Consider the following 23,469-nt stretch of genomic DNA (forward strand, 5'->3'; position numbering starts at 1 on the left):
AAAGGCAGATTGTCTCTCTCTGTCCTTGGGGACATATAAAGCCACATAAAAGCAATTGGGAGAAATTACTTAATTTAAGTTTTAAAATGTTAATGGAGGGTAAACAGTGACCAAACCGGATGCTGAGCTATTGACCTAGGTCTTTGGGGCCTTTCAGGTTGCAGAATAGCTGTTACTTCCTTTAAGCATTTGCAAGTCAGGCATGGAAACTTTTAAGCAGGCTGGTTTTCATTCTGTAATTGCACTACGTAGAAGCCAGCTGTGAGCCTCTCAGGACCCTTCATTGGACTGAGATTTTAAACATTTTGCTGAGTAGGCAGTAAAGTTTTCTTCTCTTTATTCCCACCCTCTTGGTGAAAATGCACTCTTAATAAGCTGAAAGGAAACGGGGTATGAAAAACAAATGAAGAACTTGTGTTGAACACAGATTTTAGTGCTTCCCTAAAGGTCACACAAGCCATCAAATGGAACTTAATTTATGACTATTACATACAAGCTGTGTGTAGATACTCAGTAAATATTTGTTGAATGGATCACATATTGGTTAACTCACTTTGTGCATATAGTATGATAGAAATATATCCAGTCTATCTGCAAGGCCAGTAGCTTTCCAGACAAGAATTCAGTTTGCTCTGAGTTGAGGCTACTTTGTATAAGGCCAACAAACTAAAAGATGCACATGTCTTAAGTCAAAATCATCACCACACCTCAAAAAATGCTACTTTCCATGTTCACGATCATGAAGATGAAAGCATTGCCTTCATGGAGAATGGATATGATGGATATGATTTTTTTTCCTTTGGTTCATACATCAGTTGTCCTTGGATGACCATTCAGATCAGATTCATGTCTTACAAAAAGATGATCCAGTTGTAGGTCTTGACTCTGATGGAACAGGTTGATGTTCCAGTTATTCTGCAAGTGACAGATTCAGTAACCATTAGTTGGCATTCTCTCTTACAAGCCTGAAATCACCCTTTTTTTTTTTTTTTTTTTTTTTTGCGGTACGCGGGCCTCTCACCGTTGTGGCCTCTCCCGTTGCGGAGCACAGGCTCTGGACATGCAGGCCCAGCTGCCATGGCTCACAGGCCCAGCCACTCTGAGGCATGTGGGATCCTCCCGGACCAGGGCACAAACCCATGTCCCCTGCATTGGCAGGAGGACTCTCAACCACTGCGCCACCAGGGAAGCCCCGAAATCACCCTATTTTGAACTCAGGTTTGTGGATTAAATGAGCTACGTAATCATTTGTAGACGCAATCATGCTACAGACCCAATAAAAACTATTTAAATATTCTGTCAGTGCCTTGGAGACATCCCCATAATACATAATGCCTTACAGTGATAAACTGTAAGGCAAATTTCTGTGGTGCCAGTTACTATGGGCATCGATACACAAATGCTGAGTCATTGCATGGAAAAGGATTAAAAGGCTGAATATACCTTTAAGAAATGTCTAATGCAACCATAGTTACATTTCTCCACAGTCCAGTGAGTTTTTTTTTTTTTTTGTCCAGTGAGTTTTTGTTCTGTTCCTTAATCCTAGAGTGTACAGTAGTCATTTTAGCTATATCACATAGAGGAAATACAGGGAACAGACAGCTTAATGCGTTCATTTTATTTATTTCATCCATCCAACACCTACAGGATGTTCTAGACTCTGAGGAGAAACAAGAATGAATAAGTCCTGGGACTTCCCTGGTGGCACAGTGGTTAAGAATCCGCCTGCCAGAGCAGGGGACACGGGTTCAAGCCCTGGTCCAGGAAGATCCCACATGCCATGGAGCAACTAAGCCTGTGCACCACAACTACTGAGCCCGCGCTCTAGAACCCACGAGCCATAACTACTGAGCCCACATGCCACAACTACTGAAGCCCGGGTGCCTAGAGGCTGTGCTCCGCAACAAGAGAAGCCACCACAGTGAGAAGCCCGCACACCATAACAAAGAGTAGCCCCTGTGTGCTGCAGCTAGGGAAAGCCCGCGTGCAGCATCGAAGACCCAATGCAGCCAAAAATAAATAAATACAAAAATACATAAATAAAAAAGAATGAATAAGTCCTATTTTCTACCCTTAGCAAGTTCACTATAAGTAGAAAATCAACTCAAATAATCTCTCATATTGATCCCTCCCTCCTGTGAGTCCCCATGCTATTTTGGAGGCCTTCTTGGGGATATAGTGTAGTCTATCTTTAGAATCTTATGTGTGTTCCTTGCATGCTTCTTGGTGGACTTGGAACTCCTGGAAGCAAAGACTGTGTCTTCCTCATCTTTGTATCCCTGGTTCCCACTATTATTCCTAGTGTATATTATGAACTTACACGTTTTAAAAATGAATGAATGATCTGATGATTTTGCCACTAACAATCTATAAGACTTCTAACTAGTAATCTAGTATCTCTGGGGCCTGTTTCCTCATCTGTAAGTGAGGAAGTGAGGATAATGCATGCTACATCTTATAAAGTTATGATATCAAAATTAGATGCATTAAATTTTGCAGTCTGTGAAACACTATACCAATGAAAAGAATCACTCTTATTAAAATGGAATATATGCTTTCATTTAACTCTCAGTTGCCATTTAACTACACCTGGCAATGATGTTTGAAGGGATCTCAGGGGCCTTACTATTAGTGGAAAACTCAACCATCATGCATCCCATAAAATTTTCCTTCCTTATAATGCTCAATTGTTAAAAAAAAAAAAATTTAAAGTAGGTTCTAATGAAGCATATTAAGTATAGCTTATTCGTCAAACTCTTAACCTCTGTCTTGACCATAAAATATGAATTATTGTGGTATATGGCTCTATTCAGGGTATGATAAATGCTGTATGTACTTCGGGAGAAAACTATAAGGTATGTTTCTGGCTTGCCTTGAGGAAGAAATAAATGGCCTATGCAGTCACTTCCATCTCTGGTTTCAATGATTAATGCATCCTAGAGGAACAACTTCCTTTAGGCTGCAATGCCAGTTGCTATCCTTATTTCATCCCTTGAGTTTTACAGGGAATGTGAACTGAAAAATATTTAGCTTTTATTTTAGATAACTTTTTTCTTTGACTCCTGCTTGTGTCTTTTACATTTTTTTTTTTTCCATTCTGGAGTTAGTTTTTCTTGTGCATATCTAGGTTGTTATCTAGGAGGACACGGGAGGTGATAGAGATAATGCCGGGCTGTGCCTAAGGTTTGGAGGTAGAGCTGTTGCTCAGGAGGCTGCGAGAGGCCTCAGCAGCTCAAGTGCCAAAAGGTTCTGTGTGTCTTACCTTGTTATTCACTCATGGCCTCTATGAGGCTTGGGACCAATCAGGATTCCATGTTAGTGCCAGGTCTTCACTTGCTATGTCGTTAGGTGCAGTAGATAAGCATTTTGTGAAACCATTTGAGTGTATTTTGCATTCTTTCATGAGATGGTTAGTCAGGTGTGGCCACAAGAGGGGACAAGGTTCAGGAAAACAAAGTTTATTATATTCACAGCTTCTAAAGAGAGACACTGCATGCCATGAGGGAGTCATGTAGTGGGAACATCAATGGGGCCAGCTTAACCAAGCAGCTGGGGGTGCCGAGAGAGAAAGAGGACCCATGGGCAAGTGCCTTTATTGGGGGTCAAGGTGGAGTACATAAGCAAAAGGCACAAGAAGATTTTCTGGGTGTGTTTGAAGGTCACTAAATCACAGTCGGGGCAGGGAGGAAAGGGTACTTCTGGCAAGGGCCAGCCTTATGCCACCTGTGTAGAAGCTCAGGGCCTCTATTTATTCACTGCAATGGGAATAATCCATTGTCTTACTTTTTTTTAAATCATGATTTCATGTAACAAACATTGAATGTCTGCAATATATGTCATCAGAAGAAAAGCAAAAGGCAAAAAAAAAAAAAAAGAATTAGATACAGCATCCACAGTTAAATTGCTTACGATTTGATTTTATCAAAATGCCTTGCCGTAGATTCATCAACATTCATACTTCAAACGACTAATGTGCATCAGTCATTTAAAATAACCTTAAAAAGCATGCTGATTAATAACTATATGAAGACAGCAATACTATGCAAATGCATAGGATTCATAGGTACGGGAGATTGAGGTATTGAGACTGAGGGAAAAGGATTGATATTAAAAATCCATTTGCTAAAATCTCAGATCACGGTATCTTATTATTTTCTGAAGATTTTATCCAGAGCAGTGATTGTTCCTCAGAGTCCATATTTTTGTTGAGGCTTGGGGATCTATGAAATCCATAATATTGTATGCACGACTGTGTGCACATGGGCATCCTTCTGGGGAGAAATCTAAAGTTTACGCTAATTTCTAAAAGTAATAATCCAGTAATATTAAAAATCACTAATGCATATTTGACTTATAATTTACTTCTCCTTTTAGGGAAGACAGTGTGTTTGGTGGAAAGATCCTAGAATTAAGATGGAAAGGCATAGGCACGTGCAGTGACAATAGGATGGTGGAGTTGGTACCTTTTGCGGTTCCCATCACGGGTGACAAAACCTTGCTGGTGTGGGAGCTGAGCTCTGGACCCACGGCCGAGGCCTTGCAATCTTCTCCCAGTTTGGCCTTCTGTATTCGGTCCGAGTCTTCCCAAATGCAGCAGTGGCCGGTTCTGGGTTCTATGCCATCATCAAGTTTTATTTAGCAAGGGATGCCCACAGAGCCCAAAAGGCATGCGACCAGAAGCAGCTTTTTCAGACATCTCCAGTGAAGGTTCGTCTCGGCACCAGACATAAGGCGGTTCAACATAATACGCCTGCCCTAAACAGCTCCAGATACCAAGAATTGGCAAATTACTACTTTGGTTTCAATGGATGGTCAAAAAGGATCATCAAGCTTCAGGATCTTTCTAACCTTGAAGAAAGGGAAAAGGAAGATATCGTGACACCACTTCAGAAGCAAAGCCTGAAGTTCTTTTGTGCTTTAGAGGCGGTATTGCCCTCCCATGAGTGCAGGAGTCCCGAAGTTGGCATGGCTGAGGAGCCTTTGAATAACTTGGAGGAAGGGTCGTTATCATTCCTTATGAAAAGGAAGGTAACCCAGAAGGTTGCTATTCAGAAGGCTATGAGAGATGCATTCCAGAAACAGCTGATTGTGGTTTTAGAAAGTGGTGAAACAGCTGTGGCATGTAGACCGTGTGAAGAGGTCACAGATGCTAGAACCGAAGAGGAACTGCAGGATTTAATTCAAGTATGTGGAGATAAAAGCTCAAGGGGTACACAGCCAGTGTAGCCATAATTCAAAACAACCAGCAGGATTTGGAAGACTTTGGCATGTCTACTCAGCTCTGTCATCCTTAGGAAAAGGTGAAACTCTGAAACTGCTTTTGAGGCAGGGAATTTCTAGGACTTTTCCAAGTCCCGAGCCTTGTCTCTGGCCCCTTATTTGAAGTTTGGAGAGCAGGATCGAGGGCCATCAGTGTACGTCTACAGTTGTGGATCCAGGAGAAGACACAGGCCTTTTAGAACTCCCCTCTAATAGAATTGCAGGGATTTGGGAAGAAAGTAACTATGGCCTTAAGTGTGATTATGCTACAGTGTTTAAAAACTATTCATGCCTTTCAAGTAAGGTATATTACCCAGATCTCAGCATCTCATATATATCTTGTGTTAAATATTTTGCCGAAGAACCTTTCTGTAAACCAATTATATGGATGCCTCAAATTAGGGATTAAGTTGTCAACGTAATTTCTAAAAGAAAACATTAATGTACTGCATATAGGATTTTTATTAAAAAGGAGCAAAAAGTGTGTTTCATGTCATTGACAGCTTAATTTGGGGCTAGATTTCTGATTATTTAACTCACCCCAATGTTGCAAAGTTTGTTTTGAAGGGAAGAAAGTAGAGAAAGAAAAGGTGGTTATGTTCTGAAAAATGTAAAAATTTTGAAAGTTTTTCCTGTACAATATAATTATTTTAATTCAATTTAAATCAGTCAAGGAAACTTCATACGTATCCATGTTTGGGCTTTAAGAAGTCTAGCTTCCTGTGAAACGTGAGAGGAAAGGATTCCATATTGATACTAAAGATTTCGGAAGCCTGATTATAACAACAGATCCATTCCTAAATGAGGCCAATCTTGGAATCAGTTCCATTTAGAAACCATTATGTGCTAGGCACTGGAAATAAGATGAAGCTCCTTCTCTCTTGGAGTTTAGGTGTTAAAGGTGTACCAATTAAAAAGGACTAAAATTAAATAGATTATGAAAAGGGCTGTGAAGAAAGTAAATAGGGTGCTAGTTACAGTATTTCAAGAAAATTACTTAACATGCTAACTTTAACATTCTAAGTGTCTTCTCCATGTGTGCACACAGGGTAGACCTCTGAAAAGTGACACTGTAGTTTTTTCTAGATTAATGGCTCTGTTGAGACAAGGTGGGATGTGGGAAGTTTGCCCATGCTAATGTAAAGGGCCATTCACTTGGTTTTAGACTCTCTTTCCCAGAATGAATTGCTCACCTGCCCCAAACCCCTTCTACAGAAGTTCTGGAGTCATCACTGATTCAGTGGTAACCCCTAATAACAGAGTGGTGAATTAATAATGAGACGTGAATACTGAGAGTTTGGAGGAAATGGCAACATTTTATTTTATTTTATTGTTTTTTATTTTTTTGGCATCTTTGTTGGAGTATATTTGCTTTACAATGGTGTGTTAGTTTCTGTTTTATAACAAAGTAAATCAGTTATACATAAAAAAAAAAGATGGAAAGGCATAAATTATAGTCCTTAATTCTTTCCTTTCCACCTGTGTGACTTCAGAGAAATTACTCAACTACGGTGTCTTTATCTTTAAAATGGGCAGATACTCCGTTTTCACCTGAGAGTCAAATAAAATGGGTTATGTGACTGGCTAAAATAAACAATAAAAAATATACCACATAGAGATTATTACTATTATCTTAGGTTATTTGGGCTTTTGCATCTGCCAATCCATGATACTTTTATTTGTTAGTTAAAAATTTTATTATATTACCAAGTAAATATATCCTTCCTACCTTGCCAATGTTGTCAACTTAGTTTTTCAAAGAATGATTACCCAGTTCATAGATTTTCCATGTTTTTGGAAGCCTTTGTTTTTAAATGAATCAATGTAAGTATCTAATACACCATGACAACTGCCTAGTCTATATCATAGTAAGGGCAGGAGCAGGGTGACCACTGTGCTAGTGCAGAGCCGGGGATATCCCTGGCCTCTGTCAGATTCTACAAAGGAAACTTGGGAGAACTACTTTTGTTTCATTTGAATAAAGGTCAATAGTAGGTTGAGTGAATGAGGTTGAGGAAGAAATAGAAAGAATAGAGATGAATGTGTTTTGACATTAGATTATGAGTTGAATTCCCTGCCTTGTCTCCATGCAATCGTAAGTTCTCATATTCTTTCTGAGACTCAATGTTACTATTTTTAAAACGGAGATAAAAAAGAATGATCTCACTAGATTATAGTAAGCCTGACGCAATTATATCTGTAGGTTGCAGCTTGTCAACTATAAAGTGATATACTACTTTAAATGTTGTTAGTCATTAAGGAATAATCATTTCAAGACAGTTCCAAAGTGCAAGATGATTAGATCACTCCCTTGGCGTTTGTTCTGATAGGATTTCACTAGTATTTTATTTATTTAAATATATATATTTGAATATATACATATATATACACACACACATATATATGTAGTCTGCGTGTACTCATTATTTGCTATTTGTCTGGGGACACGTGTGATAAGTAGGCTGCATCATTAGTTGACAGCAAACTTCTCAAATGAGAATCAAAGACATAAAAACCAGTGAGAAAGAATTTGGAAGAAAAGGGAGAGTCATGTGGTAAAAAAGACAGAAACTGCCACTTCATATTAGAGAAGAACAGAGGTAGGAAGGAGGTGGTAGTGACCGCTAGGACTTTCAGAGGTAAATTTTGTTCTGAAAGTGGAAAAATGGGAAGCCAAATGATGTAGAAGTATAACAGTAGCAGAGACAGTGATTGTAATAGAATAAAATTATTAGTAGGTAGTTTCCAGGGACTCTTCACTGCAGTTTCCCATCTATGACAAACTAAACTTCCTTAACAATTGAGCACATATTCTGCTTATACCTTTTGTTCCCTTCCCCTACTCCAAATCTCAGTGCTAATTAACAGCACATGTTAGGGGAAGAAAGCCTGGTGAGACATTCCTACATGAGATCTGGGTTTGCTTCAAATCTCCCAAATGCCCTCAAGCTCAACAGATGGTTCTTGCTTTTGTTTAAAGAAGAATAACTTTGAGGTATCAATAGTGCAACACCCCAACCCTGCTGCCTTTTAGTGAAAATTAAGGCAAAGGGCATGTTAACCATATCAACAAAATAGAAGTAAAAGGGAAACCCATAGGTTCCTTGATGGGTGACAGAGAATTGGTAAATAGATCATAGCTGGTGGATCAAAACGGAATGACAAAAAGGATGTCCCCCAAAATGGAATCACAATTTCAAGATAGAGAATAAATTATTTAACTGTTTAAGACCCTGTAATTTTTAGTGAGTTAAAACTTTACCTATGTAATAAGCTTTATGTTCAGATAAAATGTGATAATGTTTATAGGATGTTATATTGATTAACTCACTCAGTTCCTAAATACAGTGGGATGGGTGGGGTGTCAATTCTTCTCATAACCATTTTATATATAATGAACCAGAGAAGTTAAAATGTTCTCCTAAAGTCATGCAACAAATAATGCAGGAGTCAAAGGTCAAATGCTGGTCTTCTGTTGCCAAGTCCTTTGTTTTGACAACTATTCCTAACGGCTAAAGAAGCAAATTAGAAACAAAACAAGAAGGAGAAAGAGAAGAGAAAGAAATATAATTCAGTCAGATGTTTTCAAATATTTAAAATGTATTTATTTTGAATTTTCATACAGTGAAATTCACTTGGTGTACAGTTCTATTACTTTTGACAAATGCATAGAGTCAAGTAATCACTGTCATCAAAATTAAGGTACAGGGCTTCCCTGGTGGCGCAGTGGTTGACAGTCCGTCTGCCGATGCAGGGGATGCGGGTTCGTGCCCCGGTCCGGGAAGATCCCACATGCCGCGGAGCGGCTGGGCCCGTGAGCCATGGCCACTGAGCCTGCGCGTCTGGAGCCTGTGCTCTGCAACGGGAGCGGCCACGACAGTGAGAGGCCCGCGTACCGCAAAAAAAAAAAAAAAAAAGATACAGAGCAGTTCCATCACCCCCCAAAATTTCCTCACGCTGCCCTTTTATATTCATCCCCTCCCTTGCCCCCAGTCCCTAACAACCATTGATCTCTTTGTTCCTCAAGTTTTGCCAATTCAAGAATGTCTATAAATGAAATCAAACAGTATGGAGCTTTGAGTCTAGCTTCTCTTTGTTTTCAAATTTTTTATATGAGTGCTTGGAATCACCTGGAAAATATGTGAATATTTCCCTATATTTTTGTTTATATCCGAAACTGTGCAATCCTGTAGAAACCAATGAATTCCCATGTTTATTGTAAAAGATGATGTCCAAATTCTGAGGCAAATCATTGTTCATATTATACCACTAATGGCTGTACCTAATATACCTAGAGGGAATACCAACACAGAAAATGCAAGTCTGGCTGTCAGGGTTTTTGAGTGTCACCATCATTACTACATCAGACTTTTGACTGAGATTATGAGGAATAATTATTGATATGTGATTAGGTATATCAGCTACCTCTTTAAATCAGCCCTCTGCACAGCACTGTTACTTAGAAGTCTATGTAAATTCCTTTACATGCTTTTACATCATGCAAGTCTTATGTTGCCACTTGATGGGGAAAAACATTAAATCTTTTTAGAACATTTTGTTCGGTTGAATATTGCGTTAAAAAGTATTTCATAATATGTGCTTGAAATTGTAGGGAGAACTATGTTAGGAAATCAAATATATACCCAAAAGCAGAAAACAGGAGCTTCCCTGGTTGCCAAGGGAACTGTTGTTTGCAAATTTCTGTTTATTGAATGTTTGACTGTAAAAGAACAAAACTGTTGAAAGGGGGAAAACCTCTTTATCTTGAGTGATAGAATATGAATGTTACTCCTTTCTGCTTGGGAAAAGAAACATAAACATGGGATTTCAGGCTAGATGGGCTTCTGCACTCTTTTGTAAACTGCTTAAACCATACGGTTTGTTAATTCTTGTTTGTAATTCTTTGTTTCTTATGTAATTGAGCTATTTTTTCCCCAAGAAAAACTTTGCAGTTTATTTTTATTGATAGCATACAACACATTTTATTATGCTTTCTTTCTTCCCCTTTAGTCACATGGTGACTTAATTCTTTTTAACTTCTTATTTTGAGTAAAATATTAGAATTATAGAAAGCTTGCAAAAATAGGACAGACATCTTGCAAAAATAAGATATTCTTTACCCATTTCTCCTTATTTTATCAACTTATATAACCATGGTACATTCAATTGTCAAAACCAGGAAATTAACATGTGATGCCATACTATTAACTACAGACTTATTCCAATTTCATCAATTTTTCCAGTAATGTCATTTTTCTGCTCCAAGATCCAGTCCAAGATCACACACTGTATTAGTTGGTATGTCCCTTTAGTCTCCTCCACTTTGATAGTTTCTCAGTCAGTATTTGTCTTTCATGATCTTGGCACTTTTAGTGAGTATTGGTCAGCTATCTCTAGTCGAACTTTTAAAATGCTTGTTACAAATCTTAGCTGAAATTTTAAATGTTCATTACCAACCTGCATTTGTTTCTTTGTGAGTTGTAGGATATTTATTAGAGTTTTAGTGATTTTTGCTTAAAAGTTACAGAAACCCCCTGTATATTAAGATGATAACATTTGTTTAAAAATATGTCTCCCACATGATTATGTTATTAGGTATACATAAGGGTTTATTTTGGTTTTATTTTTTCTAGTTTGTCTATGTTCACATTGACAAGCTTTTCCTACTGATGTCTTCCGTTATAGAAATCAGAAATGTCTACAAATATTTTATTCTAGTTGTTTTATAGTTTATTTTAGGGTATTTAGTATTTTAATTGATTTGCAGTTTACTTGTGTCTTCCATCACTTCTAAGCATAATAAAATTATCCTTATGTAGGTATAAGAAATATTCACATGTATTTTATTTTATTTTTTCAAAATCTGTTTTTTTTTTTATAAATCTTTACTGGAGTATAATTGCTTCACAATACTGTGGTACTTTCTATTGTACAACAAAGTGAATCAGCCATATGCATACATATATCCCCATATCCCCTGCCTCATGAGCCTCTCTCCCACCCTCTGTATCCCACCCCTCTAGCTCTTCGAAAAGCACTGAGCTGATCTCCCTGTGCTATGCTGCTGCTTCCCACTAGCTAACCACTTTACATTTGGTAGTGTATATATGTCGCTGCTACTCTCACTTCACCCCAGCTTCCCCCTCCCGACCATGTCCTCAAGTCCATTCTCTATGTCTACGTCTTTATTCCTACCCTGCCACTAGGTTCATCAGTACCTTTTTATTTATTTATTTATTTTTTTAGATTCCATATATATGTGTTAGCATACGGTATTTGTTTTTCTCTTTCTGACTTAACTTCACTCTGTATGACAGATTCTAGGTCCACCCACCTCACTACAAATAACTCAATTTTGTTTCTTTTTATGGCTGAGTAATATTCCATTGTATATACGTGCCACATCTTCTTTATCCGTTCATCTGTCGATGGACATTTAGGTTGCTTCCACGTCCTGGCTATTGTAAATAGTGCTGCAGTGAACACTGTGGTACATGTCTTTTTGAATTATGGTTTTCTCAGGGTATATGCCCAGTAGTGGGATTGCTGGATCATATGGTAGTTCTATTTTTAGTTTTTTAGGAACCTCCATACTGTTCTCCATAGGGGTTATATCAATTTATATTCCCACCAACAGTGTAGGAGGATTCCCTTTTTACCACACCCTTTCCAGCATTTATTGTTTCTAGATTTTTTGATAATGGCCATTCTGACTGGTGTGAGGTGATACCTCATTGTACTTTTTATTTGTATTTCTCTAATAATTAGTGATGTTGAGCATCTTTTTTATGTGCCTCTTGGCCATCAGTATGTATTCTTTGGAAAAACGTTTATTTAGGTCTTCCACCCATTTTTTTAATTGGACTTTTTTTTTTTTTTTTGATATTGAGCTGTATGAGCTGTTTGTATATTTTGGAGATTTATCCTTTGTCTGTTGTTTCATTTGCAAGTATTTTCTCCCATTCTGAGGGTTGTCTATTTGTCTTGTTTATGGTTTCCTTTGCTGTGCAAAAGACTTTAAGTTTCATTAGGTCCCATTTTTTAATTTTTGTTTTTATTTTCATTACTCTAGGGAGTGGGTCAAAAAAGATCTTGCTGTGGTTTATGTCAAAGAGTGTTTTTCCTATATTTTCCTTTAAGAGTTTTATACTGTCTGGTCTTACATTTAGGTCTTTTATCTACTTGGAGTTTATTTTTGTGTATGGTGTTCATTAGTGTTCTAATTTCATTCTTTTACATGTAGCTGTCCAGTTTTCTCAGCACCAGTTATTGAAGAGTCTGTCTTTTCTCCGCTGTATGTTCTTGTCTCCTTTGTCGTAAATTAGGTGACCATATGTGCGTAGGTTTATCTCTGGGCTTTCTATCCTGTACCACTGATCTATATTTCTGTTTTTGTGCGAGTACCATACTGTCTTGATTACTGTAGCTTTGTAGTACAGTTTGAAGTCTGGGGGCCTGATTCCTCCAGCTCCGTTTTTCTTTCTCAAGAATGATTTGACTATTCAGGGTCTTTTGTGTTTCCATACAAATTGTAAAATTTTTTGTTCTAATTCTGTGAAGAATGCCATTGGTAGCTTGATAGGGATTGCACTGAATCTGTAGATTACTTTGGGTAGTAGAGTCATTTTCACAATATTGATTATTCCAATCCAAGAACATGGTACATTTCTCTATCTCTTTATGTCATCTTTGATTTCTTTCATCAGTGTTTTATAGTTTTCTGGGTACAAGTCCTTTGCCTCCTTAGGTAGGTTTATTCCTAGGTATTTTATTCTTTCTCTTGCAATGGTAAATGAGATTGTTTCCTTTATTTCTCTTTCTGATTTTTCATTTTTAGTGTATAGGAATGCCAGAGATTTCTGTGCATTAATTTTGTATCCTGCAACCTTACCAAATTCATTGATTAGTTCTAGTGGTCTTCTGGTGGCATTTTTAGGATTTTTTATGTATATTATCATGTCATCTGCAGACAGTAACAGTTTTACTTCTTCCTTTCCAATTTGTATTCCCTTTATTTCTTTTTCTTCTCTGATTGCTGTAGCTAGGACTTCCAAAACTATGTTGAATAAGAGTGGTGAGAGTGAACATCCTTGTCTTGTTCCTGATCTTAGTGGAAATGCTTTCAGTTTTTCACCATTGAGTATGATGTTTGCTGTGGGTTTGTCATATGTGGCCTTTGTTATTTTGAGGTAGGTTCCCTCTATGCCCATTTTCTGGAGAGTTTTTATCATAAGTGGGTGTTGAATTTTGTCAAAAGCTTTTTCTGCATCTGTTGAGATGATCATATGGGTTTTATTCCTTAATTTGTTATTATGGTGTATCACATTGATTGATGCATATATTGAAGAATCCTTGCATTTCTGGGATAAATCCCACCTGATCATGGTGTATGATCCTTTTAATATGTTATTGGATTCTGTTTGCTAGTATTTTGTTGAGGATTTTTGCATCTATGTTCATCAGTGATACTGGTCTATAATTTTCTTTTTTAGTGATATCTTTTTTGGTTTTGGTATCAGGGTGATGGTGGCTTCTTTGTAGAATGAATTTGGGAGTGTTCCTCCCTCTGCAATTTTTTGGAAGAGTTTGAGAAGGATTAGTGTTAGCTCTTCTCTAAATGTTTGGTTGAATTCATCTGTGAAGCCATCTGGTCCTGGACTTTTGTTTGTTGGAAGATTTTAAATTACAGTTTCAATTTAATTACTTGTGATAGGTCTGTTTATATTTTCTAATTCTTCCTAGTTCAGTCTTGGAAAATTGTACGTTTCCAAGAATTTGTCCATTTCTTCATGGTTGTCCATTTTATTGGTATATAGTTATTTGTAGTAGTCTCTTATAATCCTTTGTATTTCTGAGGTGTCACTTATGATTTCTCCTTTTTCATTTCTAATTTTATTGATTTGCATCCATTTTATTCTAGATTTTTTAAATATATAATTTGAAATGCATTTTAGTGCCTATAACTCTTTACTCCATCTGCAGTTTATTATTTAGTTTGATCTCAGGCTAAGGTCAAAGTGATGTTTTCTAAATAATCAACAGTTTTTCGAATATCATTAACTGAATTCACATACTATTCTCATTGATTGGTATTGCCTCATTCTTACTATATTAAGTTCCTTTATATTCTAAGATCTGTTTATGGGCTATTTAGTTTGTTCCACTGATTTTCTGTCCAATTTTCTCTCACTAATAGAGTATTTTCATTACTGTGGCTTTATTATAGCAAATTTGCCCTCGTTGCTTTTGATTTTCAAAACGTTATCTCTTTGGTCTTTTCAGTTTTTCAAGGGAACATCAGAATCATTTGGTCAAGTTTAAGAGAAACTCACTGTTTTTCTGATTATTTAGATATTTTCTATCTTTTAGTGAAATTTTAGTGTTCTTCAAATGGCTGTAATACATAACTTACAAAAGTCATTGTTTTAAAGGTTTGCATATTCAATCTGTAGATGTTATCTTTTATCTTTATATATTTAAATTTTTTACTAAAGGAATACAGGAAAACTAAACATTTTTTGTATTATCTATTATATAGCTACTTGATTGAATTGATTAAATCTAACAGTTTAGCAAATTGTTTTTGTTCCTCAAGTAATGATAAATTTTGTCTTTTTTATAATTTTTTGTCATATCTTGATTTATTGATCAAAATTCCAGAACAGGGTTAAATAGCACTGTGGATAATGATTCTCTAATATTTTGTCATTAAATATGATTCTGAGTCCAAAATTATGTTGAATGCAAGACACAGATCAGATACTTTAATGAAAAAAGAGAAAAAAAAAAGAAAGTCACCAATTTCCTATTGCCTATTGGCATTTCTAAAGGATTATCAGTTGTGAAGGAATGACCACAATTTGACATGTAAACATACAGTTCTCACCAAATGAAATTGTCAAGTTGGGGGCTATTTAAGAATAAATATGGGTAACAGTCTGCAGTTTTTAAAAATCCCTGGATATTTTTGCTCCCCTAAAACTTTCTTGTTAATAATTATCAGCAAGAGATTAAACAAGAGGTTTATCTCTGATACAAGGGCTTCATGGTTAATTGAATCAATAGTCTCAGCTGCTGGGATCACCAGCTTCTGGTACTCAGTTATTGAGAGCTCCATTAAATCAGATAACATATGTGAGATGTCAGCAAGATGCCAAATTCACAATAGATACTCAGTAAATATTAACCACCCTCACCCTGTCCTTAAGAGGTAATAAAATATTTACTTAAGAAACACAGGCCGGCTTTCTAGGAGTTGGCAAGAACCTAATAGAAATCAAAGAGGCCTGTAAGGGACATTGTGAGTTAGTGGCAACTTCCTGCTTTCTACCTCCATCTTGGTTCCTGGAAATTGCTTCTTGCTTTCCTCACTCTCCTCTCCCTAGACTCACTTAGCCCAAGTCCTGACACATTATCATTTTCTTCTTTTATATCCTCAGAGACATCTTTGGGCTTTTAAAGAATGGACTTTGTAAGGAAACTAAGAGAAAACCCAAACAAAACCCCAAATAATAATAACGTCATAATAGAACACAGGGTCTCCATTCTAAGAATCCTAGAATTTTAGTTAATTCTAGGAACATTCACTGCATATCACACCCTATGCAGGGCACTACAAAGATTAAGCCAAGACACCTATGGTCAAAAAGACCCTTGGGGGCTTCCCTGGTGGCGCAGTGGTTGAGAGTCCGCCTGCCGATGCAGGGGACGCGGGTTCGTGCCCCGGTCCAGGAAGATCCCACATGCCGCGGAGCGGCTGGGCCCGTGAGCCATGGCCGCTGAGCCTGCGCGTCCGGAGCCTGTGCTCCGCAATGGGAGGGGCCACAACAGTGAGAGGCCCGCGTACCACAAAAAAAAAAAAAAAAAAAAGACCCTTGGTTTGAGCTATGGCTGCTGATCTGGGTGCATCACCATGAGAGCCGCTCAGCATGGAAACATCTAACAAGGAACATCCCCTTCAAGTGTGTCAACTTAAAAGAAGAGGTGGAGGATTTCTGGACTCCAGGGCTTGGCTGGGATAGCTCTTTAAACATGTATCCCTGTTCCTTCCAATCCTGACTTTACATGAAACCCCTAACCCTGACTTTGCGCTCTGTTAAAGTAGGACACAAACGGATTACTACCGGGTATTCTGGGTGAGAGTGGCTTTCCTATTCTTTTGCTAAATATGGTAATTATCCCTTTAAGGAAAGGGCTAACATTTATTATTTGTCTCTTATTGGGCATGGTACTGTAAATTTGGGTTTCAAATCGTGGACGATATGGGGATTATCAGTCACTCTTCTGGAAATGTGTGGAAATGGAGGGAACTTGTTGCTAGGAGTAGGAGAGACACTTCAAACGAAAAGCCAAGGAATGGAGTACAGAGGGCTCAGTCAGCAATATAGACAAAGCAGGGAGCAGAAGCCTGGTCTTAGAACTGTATTCTGTGATAACAGGGAGGAGGGTGTATGCTCAGACCCAGAACAGAGGACCTCCTGTGTGCAAAACACATGGACCAGCAACCAGTGGGAAGACGGCTACATGAAATCCTGAGCAGGGAATGATTGGAAATTAGTAGTTTGAGTCCATTACTCATTTAAGGGTCAGTAATATTAACAGCATCTACTTTATTTAGAGAGCTACTTAATTTTATGTTACTGAAAATACAACAGATATTTACAATATAGGTTAAGTAATGACTTCCTTCTTTATAATCTTATGTTTCGTTATATGGACATAATTTCTTACAGTGAATTCTTCTATTTTAGACTTTTCAGGTACCCAGCCATTCTTCCTCTCATTAGTTATTTTACATAGGGGTGGAATTAGCTGGCTGTGATACCCTTTTCTGGTTGTCCTTATGGATAGAACACAGAGGTAAATTTATATCATCCGTACTTCAGAGTACGGTATTATCTATTTGGGGTTTTCTCTCTCCAGAGCTAAATGGCAAGGAATTAGACATCATAGCTTAAAATCACATGCCTCAGAGCCAAACTGCCTGGGTTGGAATTATGTTCTCTCTTATTTCCAACTCTATGAACTTGGGCAAGTTCCTTCTACTTTCAGTGCCTCAGTTTCCCCATATATAAATGAGAATGACAATAGTACCTACTTTATAAGAGTGTTATGTGGATTAAATGAGTTAATGTTTGTAAATCACCTAAAACAGTGCTTGGCTTGTAGAAAGCCAAATGTTTTAAATAAAATTTAGAGATTTTCACCCCTGCCTAAACTTTTAATTTTATAGCTTTATACACCCAGTAAATTTTCACAGAGCTCCTAATAAGGACCATGCCTTTCACTGATTGAAGAACCAGGCTGCAATATTAGAACAAGTAGTATCTGTATGATATGTTCAGTTTACAAAGCTCTCCTCATTTCAGTTTAATTGTTATAACAATACTATGAGGAAGGCATTATGAGTATTCTCAAGAATCTCATTTTTAAGTAAATAGGCTAACAGAAAGGAAGTCAATGGATGGATGGATGGATGGATGGATGGATGGACGGATGGACGGATGGACGGATGGGTGGATGGGTGGATGGTTGGATGGATGGATGGATGGATGGACGGATGGACGGATGGACGGATGGACGGATGGGTGGATGGTTGGATGGATGGATGGATGGATGGATGGATGGATGGATGGATGGACGGGCTGGCTGATGCGTAGCCAGGTAGATAGGCATCTGACAGTATGAATATTACAAATTTGTACAATTTCAGCTTTAAGTGTGGACTTTATTTTTAAAAACTGGTTGAGAAAGGGTTTACATAATCTAGGAATAAAATATTTGCAGAGAAGAGGAAGCTACTTTTTTGAAAAAGGAAATTATAAGTGAGAAAAAATGTGTTTGTTTTGGATTTATGCATTATAGCAGTGTTGAAAATCCCAAAAAATCAAAAAAGGAAGACTTTAAAAACAAAGTGAACCAGGCCAATTGAATTTCACTTTCCAGGCTCAAGAAATGCTAAAAAACAAGCAGAGGCAGAGGCAGGTTATTATTACTTTAATGAGCTACAATGATGCATAAGAAAGGGAAACACTTTTGTACTTTCTGATGTGTTTACTTCTCCATCAGATTAAAACGTTTACATAAAAGGTGTGAAATCTCTGAAACTGCTCAAATGTTTTTTGTGGTTATATTAATTTTTCAATCCAAAGTTTTGATTATTTGGAAACTTTTCATGTTGGGTGTTCTGTAAGCATGGGTTTCCAGAAGTCTGTAGTTAGGCATTATTTAGACTAAACATCTGGAAGACTAGCATAGTGTAAGTCAAAGATGGTTAGTTAGGGCCTTGGGGATGGAGTTTTCCCAAGTGACTTTGGGAAAATCATTTCTGTTTTATGGTTCTCAGTTTCTTCTTTTACAAAATTGTGGGATTTGGACTAAAGTATGCCTAAAAGCTCCTTGCAACTGCAGAACCAGCCAGTTTTCACTCCAGCATTTTAACTAGGATTTTGTAGACATTGCTTTCTTTTGTTTTACATTTTTGACTGAGTTCACTCCTCCTTGGAAAAATGACTCCTCAGGAAGCCTTTCTGAAAGGCCAGTTAGTCTTCAGGCACTTCAGCGGGCTTAAAATAATCAACGTCTGTCTGTGGCAGCTGCCCAGCCAGACCACGCACAGGAAAAATCACCCCACCCCTGGATGGGCTTCACACTAGAGACCCACACTTAACTGTGACCCTATTTAACTTTGCTGTGTAGCTGGGACTGATCAGACATAGGAGGCTTTCATGAAAGGGGAAAGCTTTGACTTTTAAGATGAGACCTGGAGGTCAGGTCTGTTCAACCATAAAAAAGATGCTTATGAGGGTAAGTCCTTGAAGAACTCATCATGGCTTCTTTGAAGTTACTGCTGATACTATATTTGGGGATCCAGTAAGCTGCTTAAATAAAAAAAGAACGGATAAGATGGTTGGATTAAGATGGAAAAGAAGAGGCAAACTTGGCTCTTAGGAAAGTTTTCCCAGTGTTCCCCAAAAGGCATATTTTGGGGATTGATTTTACTTTTAATTGATTTTACTTTCTCCCAAATCTCTTTGACTTTTACATTATCCAGATGACCCACTTGCATGCTGACTTCATCTGGTGCGGTGGAGACACGTGATACAGGTTTCTTGAATCACTCCCTTTGTTTGCACCAGAAACCTGATGTTGAAGGCTTAGCCTTTCTGGAGGTGGTGGTCACCACAGTTAATGGAAGAAACTTTGAACTAATGTCATAGCTTCCTACTTTATTACAGAAGTAGGACCAACTGTGAACCTTTCTAATCAAAGTCCTCAGGCTTGTGCCGCCTGTTGCTGCCAGCAATCATGACTACTGGCAGAATTGTGTCCACTGGGCAAGGCATGTTTAATTTCATTCTCATCATTATCGTTAACATTCACTAAATGCCTATCTGTCCTAAATACTCAAGATAACAAGAAAATATGGCAAGTTCTTGTCGTCACGATGGAGAGGAGACATACTTAAATAGAAATAATTGCAGCAACCTCAATTGTGGGTTTGCTGATCTATGTATTTGTGTAGGTGAATTTTAAGTAGTGTCACATAGATTTTTCTATTTGTTCCTTACAGCAACCCCTCGAGGTAGACCATGCAGGAATCATCACTGCTATTTCATTAATGAGTTTATTGAAACTAGGAGGGCAGTGTGGTGACTTGTTTGAGGTTCTCGAAATGGAAGACAGACCCAGCTCATCTGTCTTCTTACAATTACAGAGTGTCAAATTAACAATACAATTGACCATAGAACTTTGAACTGCATGGGTCCACTTATACGCACATTGTTTTTAATAGTTGAATCCCAGGATGCTGAACCACAGGTATGGGGGAACTGCATGGAGGGCTGACTCTAAAGTTATATGGGATTTTTGACTGCGTGGAGGATGGGTCCCCAACCCCTGCGTTGTTCAAGGGTCAACTGAATTGGGAATGACTGTAAGCATCCTGCCATTTACGGATGTAAGGATAGAGGGACATTCTCATGTAAGACTAAATCATTAAATCATTGAACCAATGCCGCTGAGTATTTTAACCATTTCTCAGTTCTGGAAACTAAGCTTAACCTCTCCAGCCATTCTGAATATGAGATTCTCACATTGTACTTCTGGATTAGAAAGAAATACCTTGTATTTTGGCATAAAAATAGGTGTCTATTCTAGGGAAAAACATGGTTGAAGTAATATCAGTGTCATTAACCTCCATTGCCTGAGAGGAGTCTGTGTTCACAGACTCTGGGAGGGCCAGTTCCTCGTGGGGATTTTTCTCTTCTGTTTGTCTGACTAAACTTTCCTTAAATGTCAGGTCAAAGAAGTGACTGTATTGAATCTTCCCAGTTACTGAATGAATGGCAATTCTCTTGACTTTTTGAAGGGAGGTCTTGGTCAAGCTAAGTCTAAATTTCCTTGGGTGTTCTAAGTCTCCTGTGTGTATTTTGGATAGGAACAAGTGGTATAGAATCCAGTGGTTTCTTCCTACATTAGTCACAGTGGCATTAAGGTTTCTGCATCTATTTCCATAGTAATCTGGCCCATTACCACACAAGGAGCTTACAGACATCTGTATTAGAGGGAAAGACAGAAATATTTAGTCTGTCCTAGAATAGTGAACTGTTTAAAGAGAGGAGTGTAACAGTCCAAGTGATAACATGTGGAAATACATCCACAACCACTTATAATTCATTTTCTCCTTAGGCCTATAGTGTGAAGGTAAACTACCAGTGTGAAGTAGTAGAGCTAGAAATACCTGAAATATTTAACATTTAAGCCTTGTTTTCTCATGTGTAAAAATGAGATTACCACTCACCTTATAATGATGTTAAGAAGACAATGTGATAATATATTTAAAGTGTTTAGCACAGCAGTACAATGCGTGGTAGCTATTACTATTATTATTATTACCATTATCATTTTGCAGAAATGTGCATCTGTGTACAAGTGAGATTGAACTGGTGAGAAAATGTGAATAATTAGTTTAGCAAAACTAACCACAATGGCTAAGAAAGTAATTTAAAGTAGATGTCCTCTTATTAGGAATTATTTTTGCTGAGTAAAATAACGCTTCCTTATAAAGTTTCATATAACTCTGAGCAGCTGCATGTAACAGCTTTCATAATGAAAGGATAAATTCATAAAAGGCTATGGAATTGACCGCTGTGTCTTCACTCACCTGGTAACTCATGGGAAAGATAAGCTGAACGCCTTCCTTTTCACTGACTTGTTTGAATCGGTTATACTTAGGTTAATATGTATGTATATGTATATATGGGGGAATATGTGTCTGTGGCATTACAGAGTTTTCTGTGGCATTAAAGCACTTTCTGCCCGCTTGGGACCCATTTTCACCATTCCAATGTCCCGAATAATTTGGCTTTAATCACAGAGACAAGATCATCCAAGTGAAAGAGAGAAACCTTTCAGGAGATAGACTGTGGAGAGTTATAATGTTCATCTGTTTGCTTGTGTATCCACAAACAAAGCTTGCCTCCTGTTCCAAGACTAGCAGGGGCTGCGGCATCAACAGCACTCAACAGCTCATAACACATGTATAATGCATTGTGGCTTCGGGGTGTAACTCCATGGCAAAAACATAACTGTGTACTGCTGGCAGTAAATGTGCTAAGGAGAAAGCCAGAGGAGAATTCCTTTTTCAATCCATTTCCCATTAACCAAGCTGTCTCTGGGACTTGTTTTGGTTATTGTCAGGAGTCAGATATATTTACCACGCTGTTACTGGCTCCATAGAATCAACAAACCTTTTGCATCCCATGTGTGTGCTATGTAGCCTCTGGAAATAATATCTCCTTTTGAAATATTTTTTGGGATGATTCCCAAACTTTGGTAACTGGAGAACCAACAGTAAAATAGTTTTTTTTTTTTTCTTTCTTTCCTGAGAGAGCAGCTGAGGTGGCTTAAATGTATACTTGTAAGTAGAATTTCACTGCACTGCTCAAGCCATGGCTGCCTGATTTATGAAGGAAAAATAAATGACATTGCCGTATGATATACTGCTTCCTTGAACAAAATTCTTTAGGATACAGAAGACTACTTCTGACTGACAGGACAGCTGGAAAGGCGCTAAAGAACAAATTCAAGGGAACACACAGAGAGAGGATGGGGCAGGTCCCATGATAGAGTGTGCTGCCACCTATCTGGCTTCAGATCTAAGGTATCGGTAGCCACTGCTAAAAATATTCTTAAAGGAACCAGATTTTTTACTGAAAGAACTCATTGATTTTGTACACACATTTGAAGGGCTACCTTAGACCTATTTGGAATGGCTGTGGCTAGTGGATTGAGTTGGTAGAAATTTTAAGAGAGATTCTAGTCAGCATAAGAAAGGACACTGGAATGGCCAGAGCTGTCCAAAGCTGGAATGGGCTGCTTTGGAAGACTGTGAATTTCCTGTCACTGGGGGTATTCAAGAAGAAGTCACATGACCACTGACAGAACTTTGCAGAGGATTTAAGCACCAGAAGAGAGGGTGGAGGTTTGGCCAAGTGACTCTTATGGTCTTTTCCATTGCAGAGATTCAATGGAAAAAGCAGTGGGAATATAGTAAATTTATGTTAGATTTGTAACTTATGAACTTGTCATTCTTTCCACAAATCATATTCCAGATGAAAAAATAAGATACACTGAATAAAAATTAAGCATTACTGTTCTTCCCATTAAACACACCAGGCAACTAAACTAAGACAGATTAGGATTTACCACACACTGAAATCAGCAGAACAGGAAATCCCACCAGTGAACTCTGTTGTGGATTTCTTTCCCTTAGGATAAATGAGCCAGAGATAGAGTGACTGATGATTGACTAAGAGGATTGAGAGAGAGAACAACAAACTAAAGAGCAAGTGTATTTACTAGAGACCTACCAGCATGCCTGAATTCCAAGGGAAAACACTCATTCAAAAAGCGAATGCAAATTCCCCTCCTTGCTCCCTCCCACCACACACATACACACAAACTTCTCTATCCAGACTTTTCTAACTGCTTACTTCCAGTGGACCATTCATCTCCGGTCCTATCCTTCGGGCAGAATTTAAGACCAGGCAAGAATATAGCCATTATGATTTGTCCGAAGTGGTTCTCCAGAGGTACTGGCTCATTCCGGGAATACCCAAAAGGCTAAAGTAGTGAGGGCCTCAATCTACCCTCTGTATCATGGGCCCAGTGAGTGCAATGATGCTGAACTAAACCTGATCCTAAAGG

General features: G+C 38.0%; 1 protein-coding gene and 1 pseudogene across 2 annotated transcripts in view; both read left to right on the forward strand.

Annotated features, from left to right (window-relative positions):
* The window catches only part of P3H2 (prolyl 3-hydroxylase 2), a 160,194-nt gene that overhangs the window by 70,564 nt on the left and 66,161 nt on the right, over nt 1-23,469 (forward strand). The gene's annotated exons all lie outside the window — the stretch shown is intronic.
* On the forward strand, nt 4,448-5,273 carry LOC309962356 (RAD52 motif-containing protein 1-like; annotated as a pseudogene). The gene has a single exon. The product of its transcript is annotated as an RAD52 motif-containing protein 1-like (transcript).

This window comes from Leucopleurus acutus (genome assembly GCF_964270905.1).
Source record: "Leucopleurus acutus genome assembly, chromosome: 5".
NCBI lineage: Eukaryota > Metazoa > Chordata > Mammalia > Artiodactyla > Delphinidae > Leucopleurus > Leucopleurus acutus.